At 46.5% G+C, this 12,260-nt stretch overlaps 1 long non-coding RNA gene across 1 annotated transcript in view; it reads left to right on the plus strand.

Annotated features, from left to right (window-relative positions):
* LOC142599245 (uncharacterized) overlaps window positions 1-12,260 on the plus strand; it is an 830,374-nt gene that overhangs the window by 498,040 nt on the left and 320,074 nt on the right. The gene's annotated exons all lie outside the window — the stretch shown is intronic.

Consider the following 12,260-nt stretch of genomic DNA (forward strand, 5'->3'; position numbering starts at 1 on the left):
AGGGGCAGCACAGCAGGGCACAAGCAATCCAGGAGATTTCTGGAATTCACTCTGTCAGTATTTGTCATGATCAGACCCTCTGCCGCTATCTGCCCCTTGAAGGAATAAGGTTCTGAGTCTGAGGTACAAAATGAGGTTTATTGGGATAAGGCAATTATTAAGTGGATAACAATTACATTACCCTCTGAGTGTAGACTAAGTAATATCATATCTTTGGGTTAATGCTTGGATTATAGTGACACTGTTTAATTTAGGGTTAAATATACTGCATTGGTCTTCTAAGGAGGACCATTGATAGTTAACTTTATTGTAAGCCTGATGATTACTATGTATAAACAATGCATGACTATCCTTGAAGAGTAACTAAAAGACTGATAAAAGGGGAACACCCTGCCCTGGAAGGTGCTGACAACTGGATGACTGTCAAAGAAGCATGAAGTCAACAAAAATCTGCCCTAACTGGGGGGAATTCATTATCAAGCAAAAGAGAGTAGAGCAACCAGAAATAAAACCAAATCTTAAAACACCTCCACCCACCCCTCCCTTCTTCCCTGGCTTAACTTTACTCCCGGTTTCTACCTCCTCCCCCCGCCTCAGCAGCCACAGTTTACTTTCACGTGGAGAGGTGTTCAATACACCTGGAATCGACTGCCCCAGGGGTGGAAGCACAGTCCTACTATTTGTCATGGACTAATCCAAACTGCACTGGAAGAGGGTGGCGCCCCTGAACATCTACAATACATCAATGACATCATCATGTGGGGCAACAAGGCAGAAGAAGTGTTTGAGAAGGGAAAAAGAGTAATTCGGATTCTTCTGAAAGCTGGTTTCACCATAAAGAAAAGCAAGGTCAAGGGACCTGCACAGGAGATCCAGTTCTTGGGAATAAAATGGCAGGATGGAAGCCGTCATGTGCCTATGGATGTGGTCAACAAGACAGCAGCTATGTCTCCACCATCTAACAAGAAGGAGACACAAGCCTTCCTGGGCCTTGTGGGGTTCTGGAGAATGCATATTCCAGGTTATAGTCAGCTTGTGAGCCCTCTCTATCGAGTAACCCGGAAAAAGAACTATTTTGAGTGGGGCCTTGAGCAACAACAAGCCTTTGAGCATATCAAACAGGAAATAGCTCATGCAGTAGCTCTTGGGCCTGTGCGGACAGGACCAACTGTGCAAAATGTACTCTACACTGCAGCTGGGGAGCATGGCCTCACCTGGAGCCTCTCGCAGAAAAGAGCAGGAGAAACCCCATGTCGACCATTAGGGTTTTGGAGCCAGTGGTATCGAGGATCAGAAGCCCACTACCCCCCAACTGAAAAAGAGATCCTAGCAGACAATGAGGGGATTCGAGCCACTTCAGAAGTTGGTGGTACAGAAGCATCTCTCCTCTTGGCACCGCGATTGCCCGTGCTACACTGGATGTTCAAAGGAACCATTCCCTCTACACATCACGCAACCAGCGCTACATGAGTAAGTAAGTGGGTAGCGCTGATCACGCAACGAGCTCGACTGGGGAAACCCAACCACCCAGGAATCCTGGAAGAGGTTATGGACTGGCCAGAAGGCAGAGATTTTGGAGCACTGTCTGAGGAGGTAGCTCGTGCCCAAGAGGCACCACCATATAATGAGTTACCAGAAGATGAAAGGCGTTATGCTCTGTTTACTGATGGATCCTGTCGTGTTGTAGGAAACCATCGGAAGTGGAAAGCTGCTGTGTGGAGTCCCACACGACAAGTCGTTGAGGCCACTGAAGGAGAAGGTGAATCAAGTCAGTTTGCAGAAGTGAAAGCCATTCAGCTAGCCCTAAAGATTGCTGAACGAGAAAAGCGGCCAGTACTCTATCTCTATACTGAGTCCTGGATGGTGGCAAATGCCCTGTGGGGGTGGCTACAGCAGTGGAAGAAGACCAATTGGCAGCGCAGGGGTAAACCCATCTGGGCTGCTGCATTGTGGCAGGACATCGCTGCCCGGGTAGAAAACATGGCTGTAAAGGTACGTCATACAGATGCTCACATACCCAAAAGCCGTGCCACTGAACAACATGAAAACAACGAACAGGTAGACAAGGCTGCCAAAACTGAAGTAGCTCAGGTGGACTTGGACTGGGAGCATAAGTGTGAGCAATTTGTAGCTCAATGGGCCCATGAAACATCAGGACATCTAGGGAGAGATGCAACATACAGATGGGCTCGTGATCGAGGGGTGGACCTGACCATGGAGGCCATCACACAAGTTACTCATGAATGTGAAACATGTGCTGCAATCAAGCGAGTGACACGAGTAAAATGTCCCTGGAATAGAGGGCTGTGGCTGGGTTGTCGATATGGTGAGGCCTGGCTGTGTTGGGTTTGCTTGGCAAGGTTTTGGTAGCGGGGGGGGCTACAGGGGTGGCTTCTGCGAGAAGCTGCTAGAAGCTTCCCCTGTGTCTGATAGAGCCAATGCCAGCAGGCTCCAAGATGGACCCGCCGCTGGCCAAGGCCAAGCCAATCAGCGCCTCTGGGATAACATATTTAAGAAGGGGAAAAAAAACAGTGAGAGAGAGAGAGCTTTTGCAGGCGGAGAGAGGAGGGAGAAGATGTAAGAAACTCTGCAGACACCAAGGTCAGTGCAGAAGGAAGGGGAGGAGGTGCTCCAGGCACCGGAGCAAGATTCCCCTGCAGCCTGTGGTGAAGACCATGGTGAAGCAGGCTGTCCCCCTGCAGCCCATGGAGGAAGGATGAGGGGGTGTAGCGATTCCACCTGCAGCCCATGGAGGACCCCACGCCAGAGCAGGTGGAGACACCTGAAGGAGCCTGTGACCCTGTGGGAAGCCCATGCTGGAGCAAGCTCCTAGCAGGACCTGTGGCCCCATGGAGAGAGGACCCCACGCCAGAGCAGGTTTGCTGGCAGGACTTGTGACCCCGTGGGGGACCCACGCTGGAGCAGTTCGTGAAGGACTGTAGCCCATGGGAGAGACCCACATTGAAGAAGTTCGTGAAGGACTGTCTCCCGTGAGAGGGACTCCATGCTGGAGCAGGGGAAAGATGAGAGGAGTCCTCCCCCTGAGGAGGAAGCAGTGGCAGAAAACAACATGTGATGAACTGACCGTAATCCCCATTCCCTGTCCCCCTGTGCCACTGAAGGGGGGAGGAGGTTGAAGCTAGGAGTGAAGTTGAGCCTGGGAAGAAGGGAGGGGTGGGGGGAGGTGTTTTAAGATTTGATTTTATTTCTCATTGCTCTACTTTGTTTTCCTTGTTAATAAATTAGATGAATTCCCTCTCTAAGTTCAGTCTGTTTTGCTCGTGACGATAATTAGTGAGTGATCTCTCTCTGTCCTTATCTCAACCTGCAAGCTTTTTGTTATACCTTTTCTTGCCCATCTAGTTAAGGAGGGGGAGTGATAGAACGTCTCTGGTGGCCACCTGGCCTCCAGCCAGGGTCAACCCACTGCACTGGCAAATTGACTGTATTGGGCCACTGCCACGAACACGCCACGGCAAGCGCTACATACTCACCATGGTGGAAGCAACTACCGGCTGGCTAGAGACATATCCTCTAAACTATGTCACTGCCTGAAACACCATCCTAGGCCTTGAAAGGCAACTTTTATGGCGACATGGTACCCCAGAAAGGATTGAATCAGACAATGGGACTCATTTTTGAAATAACCTCATAAGCTCCTGGGCAAAGAAACACAGCATTGAGTGGGTGTCTCACATCCCCCTATCACCCACAGGCCTCTGGAAAGATTGAGAGATATAATGGACTGTTAAAGACTATGTTGAGGGCATTAGGTAATGGGGCATGGAAGCACTGGGATACAAATTTAGCAGAAGCCACTTGGCTGATTAATACCAGAGCATCTGCTAACTGTCCTGGTCCTGCCCAAACAAAACCCCTACATACTGTGGGAGGAGATAAGGTCCCTGTAGTACACATGGGAAAGTGGCTGGGGAAGGCGGTGTGGATTGCTCCTCGCATGGGAAAAGGCAAACCCATTCCTGGGACTGTCTTTGCTCAAGGACCTGGGTGTACTTGGTGGATAATGCGGAAGGCTGGAGAGACGCAGTGTGTGCCTCCAGGAGATTTAACCTTGGGGGAAAAATAATCTGTAATGTGAGTTGTACGTTCTAGGAAGTAACGTAACAGGAATGACCTGAAATGACAAAGAGTGAGTTTCACAAGGAGCCAGATGAATGCAACAACAACGCAAAGCAATCTGGTGTTGGTGCCCAACAATTGAACATACTGCTTCTATCCTGAACACCCATCCTGATGGATTGGGCCCAAGTCATAGCCTGTTCATGAACATCTGGAGGAGCAGAGGAAGCCCATGGAACGGGAGAGTAACATCTAGCTGTTAAAGGACTGGGGATAGTAGTTAATAAGAATTAAATACAATGAAATGATTATTTTATATATATATGTATTAAAGTGTATGGGGCTTGAGCATGACACAAATGGTATGGAATAAGGGATGGAGATTGTACTGGGTCTGGCTGAGATGGAGTTAATTTTCCCCATAGCAGCCCTCATGGTGCTGTGCTGTGTATTGGTGGCTAGCAAGGTGTTGATAACACACCAGTGTTTTGGCTACTACTGAGCAGTGCCAGCACACATCAAGGCTGTCTCTCCAACATTTCTCCCCACCTCAGCAGTAGGCTGGGGGTGGGCAAGATCTTGGGAGGGGACACAGCCAGGACAGCTGACCCAAACTGACCAAAGGGATATTCCATACCATATGACGTCTGCTCAGCAATAAGAAACTGAGAGATAGGGGGAGGAATGGGGCGGGGGCATTGGTTTTTTTTACAATGTTTGGCTTCTGGAGCAACCAGCATGCATACTGAAGCCCTGCTTCCCAGGAAGTGGCTGGATATTGCCTGCTGATGGGAAGTAGAGAATAATCTTTTGCTTTTTGCTTTCCTTCCACATGTGGCCTTTTGCTTTAGCTACATTAAACTGCCTTTATCTTGACCCACGAGTTTGGGGTTGGTTTTTTTTTTTCCATCTTAATTTTCTCCCCTCCCTGCCTTGCTGAGGAGGGGAGTGATAGAGCGGCTTGGTGGGCACCTGGCGTCCAGCCGAGGTTAAACCACCACAGGGCTGAGCATAGGTTGGTCAGTTGTTGGATCAGTAAATTGCTTTCTGTTATCACCCATTGTGAACATTCCGTTACCAGTACTGTTGTTGATTGTTTCCATCTCCCTTGCTGTCCCAGTAACCTGCCCTTATCCCAACCCTCGAGGCTTTGCCTTTGTCTTTCCCATTCTCCTCCCCGTCCCACCGGGGGCAGTAGTGAGTGAGTGGCCGCATGGTGCTCCGCTGCCAGCTGGGGCTAAACCATGTCAGTCCTTTTTGGTGCCCAACATGGGGCACAAAGGGTTGAGATAACAACAGGTCTGACCCAAGTGTGTTAAAACAAAGTTGTTATAAGCATTTATAATGTTATTGAAACAGTCACTGGTCATAATGATGTTCTGTTTGGTCACATGGCTCTGGTTTGTAAACCCGTGTTTACTCTATGTAATCCCTGCGGTGCTGTTTATCACCTCTGGGAGAGGGGTTCGTCTTCTCACATTGTTGTACTGTGTGATAATGACTTATGATAAGATATCATTGACAGTCATGAGTCTGAGCTGGTACTTGTATGTAGCATTTCTGTCATGCCTGTACCTCAGTCAATATCTCTCAGAATTGATTAATAATTGGACCCAATCTATGGGGAAGACAGGGGGGATACCTTCTCCCACTCTTTCACCTCCCCTTTTCCCTTTTGGCTGGTTACAACAATTTTTGAGAATTTTGAATACCCTTGGGATGTTCAGGCCAGTATATTCCTATTGCTAGGTCTCCTGAATGTGTTTCAAGTCCTGTTCAGGGTTAGCAAAAATTAAGAATACCACCCAGGGATCTTCCCTGAGGCTGAACAGTCAGGGCTGGCATGGCATGTGGGAGACTATGGGCGGGTATCTACAGACATTCTCACCCCCAATAGTTTGGAGCTTCACTCCCGAACAATTGCAAGACCCTGATAAAATGGTGGAATATTTGAAAGGAAAATGCTGTGGGTATTCTAAGGAGACACAACTTCCTGCACTGTGCTGGGCCCTGGCCATGATCTACATTTCCCCCCTTTGGAAGTTTTGAAATAATCACTTTTCAATACTTCCACTCATATTTTCCTATCCTAGACACATTACAGATGTTCTTAAACTTGTAACCATAGCATCTACACCCCAATGCGTCTGCTCATGTTTCTCTTTTGCAAGTTCTAACATAACTTATGGGGTCACTATTACCTGATTTTTCTGGTGTTACCCACCATCCTTCCACATTTTGGGATGCCTTTAAGTGTTCTGCCAATTGTTCATCTAGTTTACTGTACCTTGCTGTTAAATTTGGAATTTTCATCTGTTTTACTGGTACTAGTGCAAGGACACCTTGTTCTGCAGCCTCCTTTGCAGCTTTATCCGCCAACCGATTACCTATATTGACAGCCGTCTGACCAAATTGATGAGCCTTGCAATGCATTACGGCCACCTCCTTCAGTTTCTGTACATCTTGCAGGAGTTGAAGAACTTCCTCCTTATGCCTTATCGGTGATCCTTGGGCTGATAACAGTCCTCTTTCTTTCCAGAGGGCTCCATGAGCATGGATCACACCAAATGCATATTTGGAATCCGTCCATATGTTTACCCTTTTCCCTTCGGCCATCCGTAAGGCCTGCTTTAGTGCCACTGATTCTGCTTTCTGCGCTGATGTATTTGCAGGTAGCGTCCCTGACTCCAATACCTTGTCGGTGGTGACAACAGCATACCCGGCCATTCGCCTTCCTTCTTGCACAAAACTGCTTCCATCCATAAACAGTTCCAGATCAGGATCCTTCAAGGGTTCGTCCTTCAGGTCCGGTCTGCTGGAATAAACTTGTTCAATGGTTAGCAGGCAATCATGTTCCAATTTCTCGGTAGGATTTTCTGTTGACAGGAACATTGCTGGATTTACAGTTGCTGTGGTTTTTAATTCCACATCATCTTGTTCCAATAGGACAACCTGGTATTTCAACATTCTGCTAGGGGATAGCCAGTGACCCCCCTTTTGTTCTAAGACAGTTATTACCATATGCGGTACATATACCACTATCTTTTGGCCCATAGTCAATTTTCGGGCTTCCTGAATCAGCAGCACCGTTGCTGCCACGGCACGCAAACATCCCGGCCATCCCTTACTCACGTTGTCAAGTTGTTTAGAGGAGTACCCCACTGGCCGCTTCCAGGATCCCAGCCGTTGCGCCAGCACTCCAAGGGCCAGATGTTGCCTTTCGTGCACAAACAGCTCAAAAGGTTTGGTTAGATCAGGTAAACCCAGTGCAGGGGCCATCATTAATGCCTTTTTGAGTTCTTTAAATGATTTGTGGCATTCCGGTGTCCAAGCCAAGTACTGGTCTTTAGATTCCTTCAGGGCTTCATATAGGGGTTTCACATACAGTCCATAATTTAGAATCCAGAGTCGTCACCACCCAATCATTCCCAGAAAGGCTCTCAGTTCCTTTGGACTGTTAGGTTCGGGGATCTGACAAATGGCTTCTTTTCTTTCATTTCCCAATTGTCTCTGTCCTTGAGATATCTCAAATCCCAAATAAATCACTGCTTCTTTCCCTATCTGGGCCTTGTTTCTGGAAACTCTGTATCCTCCTTGGCCCAGGAAATTCAATAAACTGATAGTCATTTCAAAACATGTTTCTTTGCTTTCTGCTGCTATCAGGATGTCATCCACATACTGTAATAATATAACTTCTCCTTGATTCTGTTTCTTCCACATTTCTAACTCTTTTGCCAATTGATTTCCAAATATTGTGGGGCTATTTTTAAATCCTTGGGGAAGCACAGTCCATGTTAGTTGCGTTTTTCGTCCTGTAGCAGGACTTTCCCACTCAAAAGCAAATATGCTTTGACTTTCTGTATCCAGAGGTATGCAAAAGAAGGCATCCTTTAAATCCAGCACAGTAAACCATTTATGTTCCTCTTTCAAAGAGGGCAGTAAAGTGTATGGATTGGCCACTACTGGGTGTATATCTTGAACTATCTGATTTATGGCCCTTAGATCCTGAACTAATCGATATTCCTTGCCTCCTGATTTCCTTACTGGTAATATAGGGGTATTGTATTCTGATTCACATTCTACTAACAGCCCATATTCTAAAAATTTTGTAATTATTTCCTCTAATCCCTTTCGAGCCTCCCACTTAATAGGATACTGTTTTTGTCTTACCGGCTTGGCCCCAGGTTTTAAAGTCACCTTTACCGGTTCTGCCAGTTTGGATCGTCCTGGAACTTCACTTGCCCATACCAAAGGGGTTACTGCATTGTCCACCGCTTCTGAAATCTGTTCCTCCTTGGAGGAATCCTGTAACAGAAACGCCTCTATGGCTTTTGATTCTGGTATTAGTAATCTGATTTCTCCATCTTTAAAAATTATTCATGCATCTAATTTGCTTAATAAATCTCGTCCCAATAAAGGCAACGGACATTCGGGCATGTATAAAAATTGATGTGTTACCCACTGTTTTCCCAGCTTAAATTTTAATGGTTTCAAGAAAGGCCAGTTCTTTTTTTTTGCCCCGTCGCACCAACAACCTCTGCTGATTTATAGCTGAGTTTTGCTTTGCATGTTTATTATTCTCAGTCAAGATTGCCAGAATTTTCCATCCCTTCACATTTGTCTGACTTCTTTTTCTTTTTTCTCTGTTGTTATACACAGTCCAGGCTATTTCAAGCATTTTACCTAAGTCTCTGGACTCAGCTCCTTCCAATTTCTGGAGGATTTTTTTTTTAGGACTGATTGTCCCATAAATACAGAGGCCAATTGTATAGCTTCTTCGGTGGTGTTTTTTGTTTGTTTGCTTGTGGTTTTGTTTGTGTGTTGTTTTTTTCTCCTCTGGGTCCAAATTAGTGTATTTTCTAGCAGTCACCTTCAGTCTTTCCATAAAGGCTGAAGGGGACTCATTTAATTCTTGCCTCACTTCATAGAGTTTAGACCAATTACTTGCTTTTGGCATTGCATGTCTAACACCAAACAAAATCCACCTGATACCTAAACATCCCTCTGGGTCCCAGTTGATTAGGGTCCCACTCAGAATCTGTGGATGGAAAATTCTGGTCCACTGTCCCTTGTATAATCCCATTAGCATGAGCTCCTTCCACTTGTTTTCTGGCCGTATTTAATACCATTTTCTTTTCAGTGTCTTCCAACAAAGTATCCAATATTACTTGCAAATCCTCCCGATCGGGGTTTTGGGTTCTGATTATTGTTTCAACTACTTTGGCAACCCTTTCGGGATCATCCTGATAAGTGCCCGCAGTTTCTTTCCATGCTCTTAAATCAGTTATTGAGAAGGGAACTTTTACCATTACCGGACCCTCATTACCAGCTGCCTGTCAAAGAGGGGCCTGGAGGGGAGTTAATCTGTCTCCTCCCCCTCTTCCCCTTGTCCTCCCAGCAATCGGGCTGAATCCTTCAATCTCCCCTTCCAAAGGAGGGGCGGAAGCATTGTTAGCCTCCAGACTTTGATCCCCTTGATCATTCCCTAGCCTTCTACGAGGTGCAACCAATAATTCAACATCATCATCATCTTCAAATTCACATTTAAAACACCATTTACCAATATCACAAGCTGAGCAATCTTTTTCCAAATTTTTATCAGGTTCCTGCCCATTTAATGCCATTACCACAGAACTAGGTGAAACCAATTCACATTGCCTTTGCCATTCCAGATGATTTCACAGTGTGAAAAACAAATCCACATATGCCATTTCATTCCATTTACCTTCCCTCTTACAAAATAGCATCAATTGCAAAATTGTGTTATACTGCAATGTCCCATTCTCCGGCCACTTTTCCCCACTCTCTAAAGTATACAGTGGCCACCAGTGATTACAATATTCAATTAGCTGTTTCCGAGTCAGAGGATCAATATTTCCCAGATCCTTCCAGCGTTCCAGAATGCATCCCAGTGGTGTTTTTCGTGGGATCGGTTTCTTACTCGGAAAAGTACCCATCTCCCAGGGACTTAGTGGTTGTGATTGTGCATTATCACAAGCACTTAGTCAGAGAGACCCCAACCCGTGTTAGAGCTCCCTCAGGGATTTCCCCTGCCACTGGAAATCCCAGGGATTTCTCCTGCCACCAGAAATCCCAATCCTGGAGGCTTCCCCTCCCCGGTGGGCCCTGCTCCCGTGCTCTTGGTGCGGGCCTGTCCCAGTGCGGGCCTGTCCCGTCGCGGTGGTGAGAGCCATGGGGCTCCTTGAATAAGGCCTTCAACTCGTGCAAATATTCAGATCAAATAAGAATGCCTTTACCTCTCCCAGGGGTCTTGCTCAGAGCTCTTCGGTCCGGGGATCGGAGGTTCTCCCCGAGAATTCCCCGGTGCCGGCTGGAGGTCCTGCGATCCCACGGATCCGTCGAGGTTCAAAAGCAGTGTCCCATCTGGGTCGCCAAAAACTGTCACCAAAATCCGGGAATAAACCTCGTAACACCAATGTAGTGTTAAAAGGCAGGCATTCTTTATTGCAGCGCTGGATGCACGGGGGATAGCTCCACCCAACGTGCATGCCAGGTGATCACCAACACACAGGTTATGTAGGATCAAAATATACATATTCATCATCTTTCTCAGAAAAGGCAGTCCTATGATAATCATTTCTTAGAATCCATTTCCATGTTCTCCTCCCCGTCACGCATGCTCAGTGATTTGAGTCGGTGGTCCTCAGGGGTCTCTGGTGGTCGTCAGTGGTCGCGCACCCGTGTCCGCTGGATGACCCCCTTCATGCAGGCATGCGCAGTATCCTTGTTGTAGGTGCACCTATCCATAGCAACTTACTTCATAAGATTAATATTCCCGAACCTATTGTCCGGTTGGGTAGGGACTGTACATGGAACATAGCAGCATTGTACCTTGCCATGGTCAGTTAGCTTCGTTACCCATTACCTTGGTTACAAACTAATTATCTCAAACTGATTCTATAGTTTCTGTTTCACGACCCCTATCCCATGGTTACAGTATTAACTCCCGAGTGACATCCTGAACCTGTCGATTGTTAATGTTTGTTAGAGTCTCAAAGTGGTTTCGGTTAGAGTAAAACTTGGTTTGATTTTGTTACTATCTTGTAAAAATAAATCCTGTTTTAGTTTGTTAGTTGGTCTGGCTTGATTTGTGAGGTTCTGTGGCTGCTTCATAAACATCAGTTTATCATGCAGACATAGCCAAATAGCCTCAGTTTAAAAGAAAAAAAGGGAGTCACAATAACTCCAGAGTTGAATAGATCCTGTATCACTTGACTCCCAGCTCTGTAAGTTTAATCACAAGACCATAGTTCCCAGGGGAAGGCAGGGAGGAAGAGCTTATTACCTGTAATAACTTATAGACAGACATTGGTCGATAGCCGGCTGAATATGAGCCAGCAGTGTGCCCAGGTGGCCAAGGCGGCCAACAGCATCCTGGCTTGTATCAGGAATAGTGTGGCCAGCAGGAGCAGGGATGTGATTGTCCCCCTGTACTCTGCACTGGTGAGGCCGCACCTCGAGTACTGTGTCCAGTTTTGGGCCCCTCACTACAAGAAAGACATTGAGGTGCTGGAGTGCATCCAAAGAGCAAAAAATCTGATGAAGGGTCTAGAGAACAGGTCTTATGAGGAGTGTCTGAGGGAACTGGGATTGTTTAGCCTGGAGAAGAGGAGGCTCAGGGGAGACCTTATCGCTCTCTACAACTACCTGAAAGGAGGTTGTAGCCAGGTGGGTGTTGGTCTCTTTTCCCAATTAACAAGTGATAGGACAAGAGGAAACGGCCTCCAGTTGCTCCAGGGGAGGTTTAGATTGGATATTAGGAAAAATTTGTTCACTGAAAGGGTTATCAAGCATTGGAACAGGCTTCCCAGGGAAGTGGTGGAGTCACCATCCCTGGAGGTATTAAAAAGACATGTAGAGGTGATGCTTAGGGACATGGTTTAGTGGTTGGAGTTGACAGTGCTAGGTTGGTCCTGATGATCTTAAAGGTCTTTTCCATCCTAAGCAATTCTATGATTCTATGATCAAGGAATAAAGTAAAAGTTGTTGGTACAAGGAGTCTCACACATACCTTATCCATTGCATATAATTTCACTGCAAGTCAACCACTTTATTCCATAAATATGACAGCCTAAGTGAGCTGCCTTTGAGCTCTCCTTTCTAAGCAACTGGCTGCATGGCAGTGATCTCCCCTTGAGCTGGGACACTTCTCAAGGTTA

The sequence above is a fragment of the Balearica regulorum genome, chromosome W (assembly GCF_011004875.1).
Source record: "Balearica regulorum gibbericeps isolate bBalReg1 chromosome W, bBalReg1.pri, whole genome shotgun sequence".
NCBI classification, from domain to species: domain Eukaryota; kingdom Metazoa; phylum Chordata; class Aves; order Gruiformes; family Gruidae; genus Balearica; species Balearica regulorum.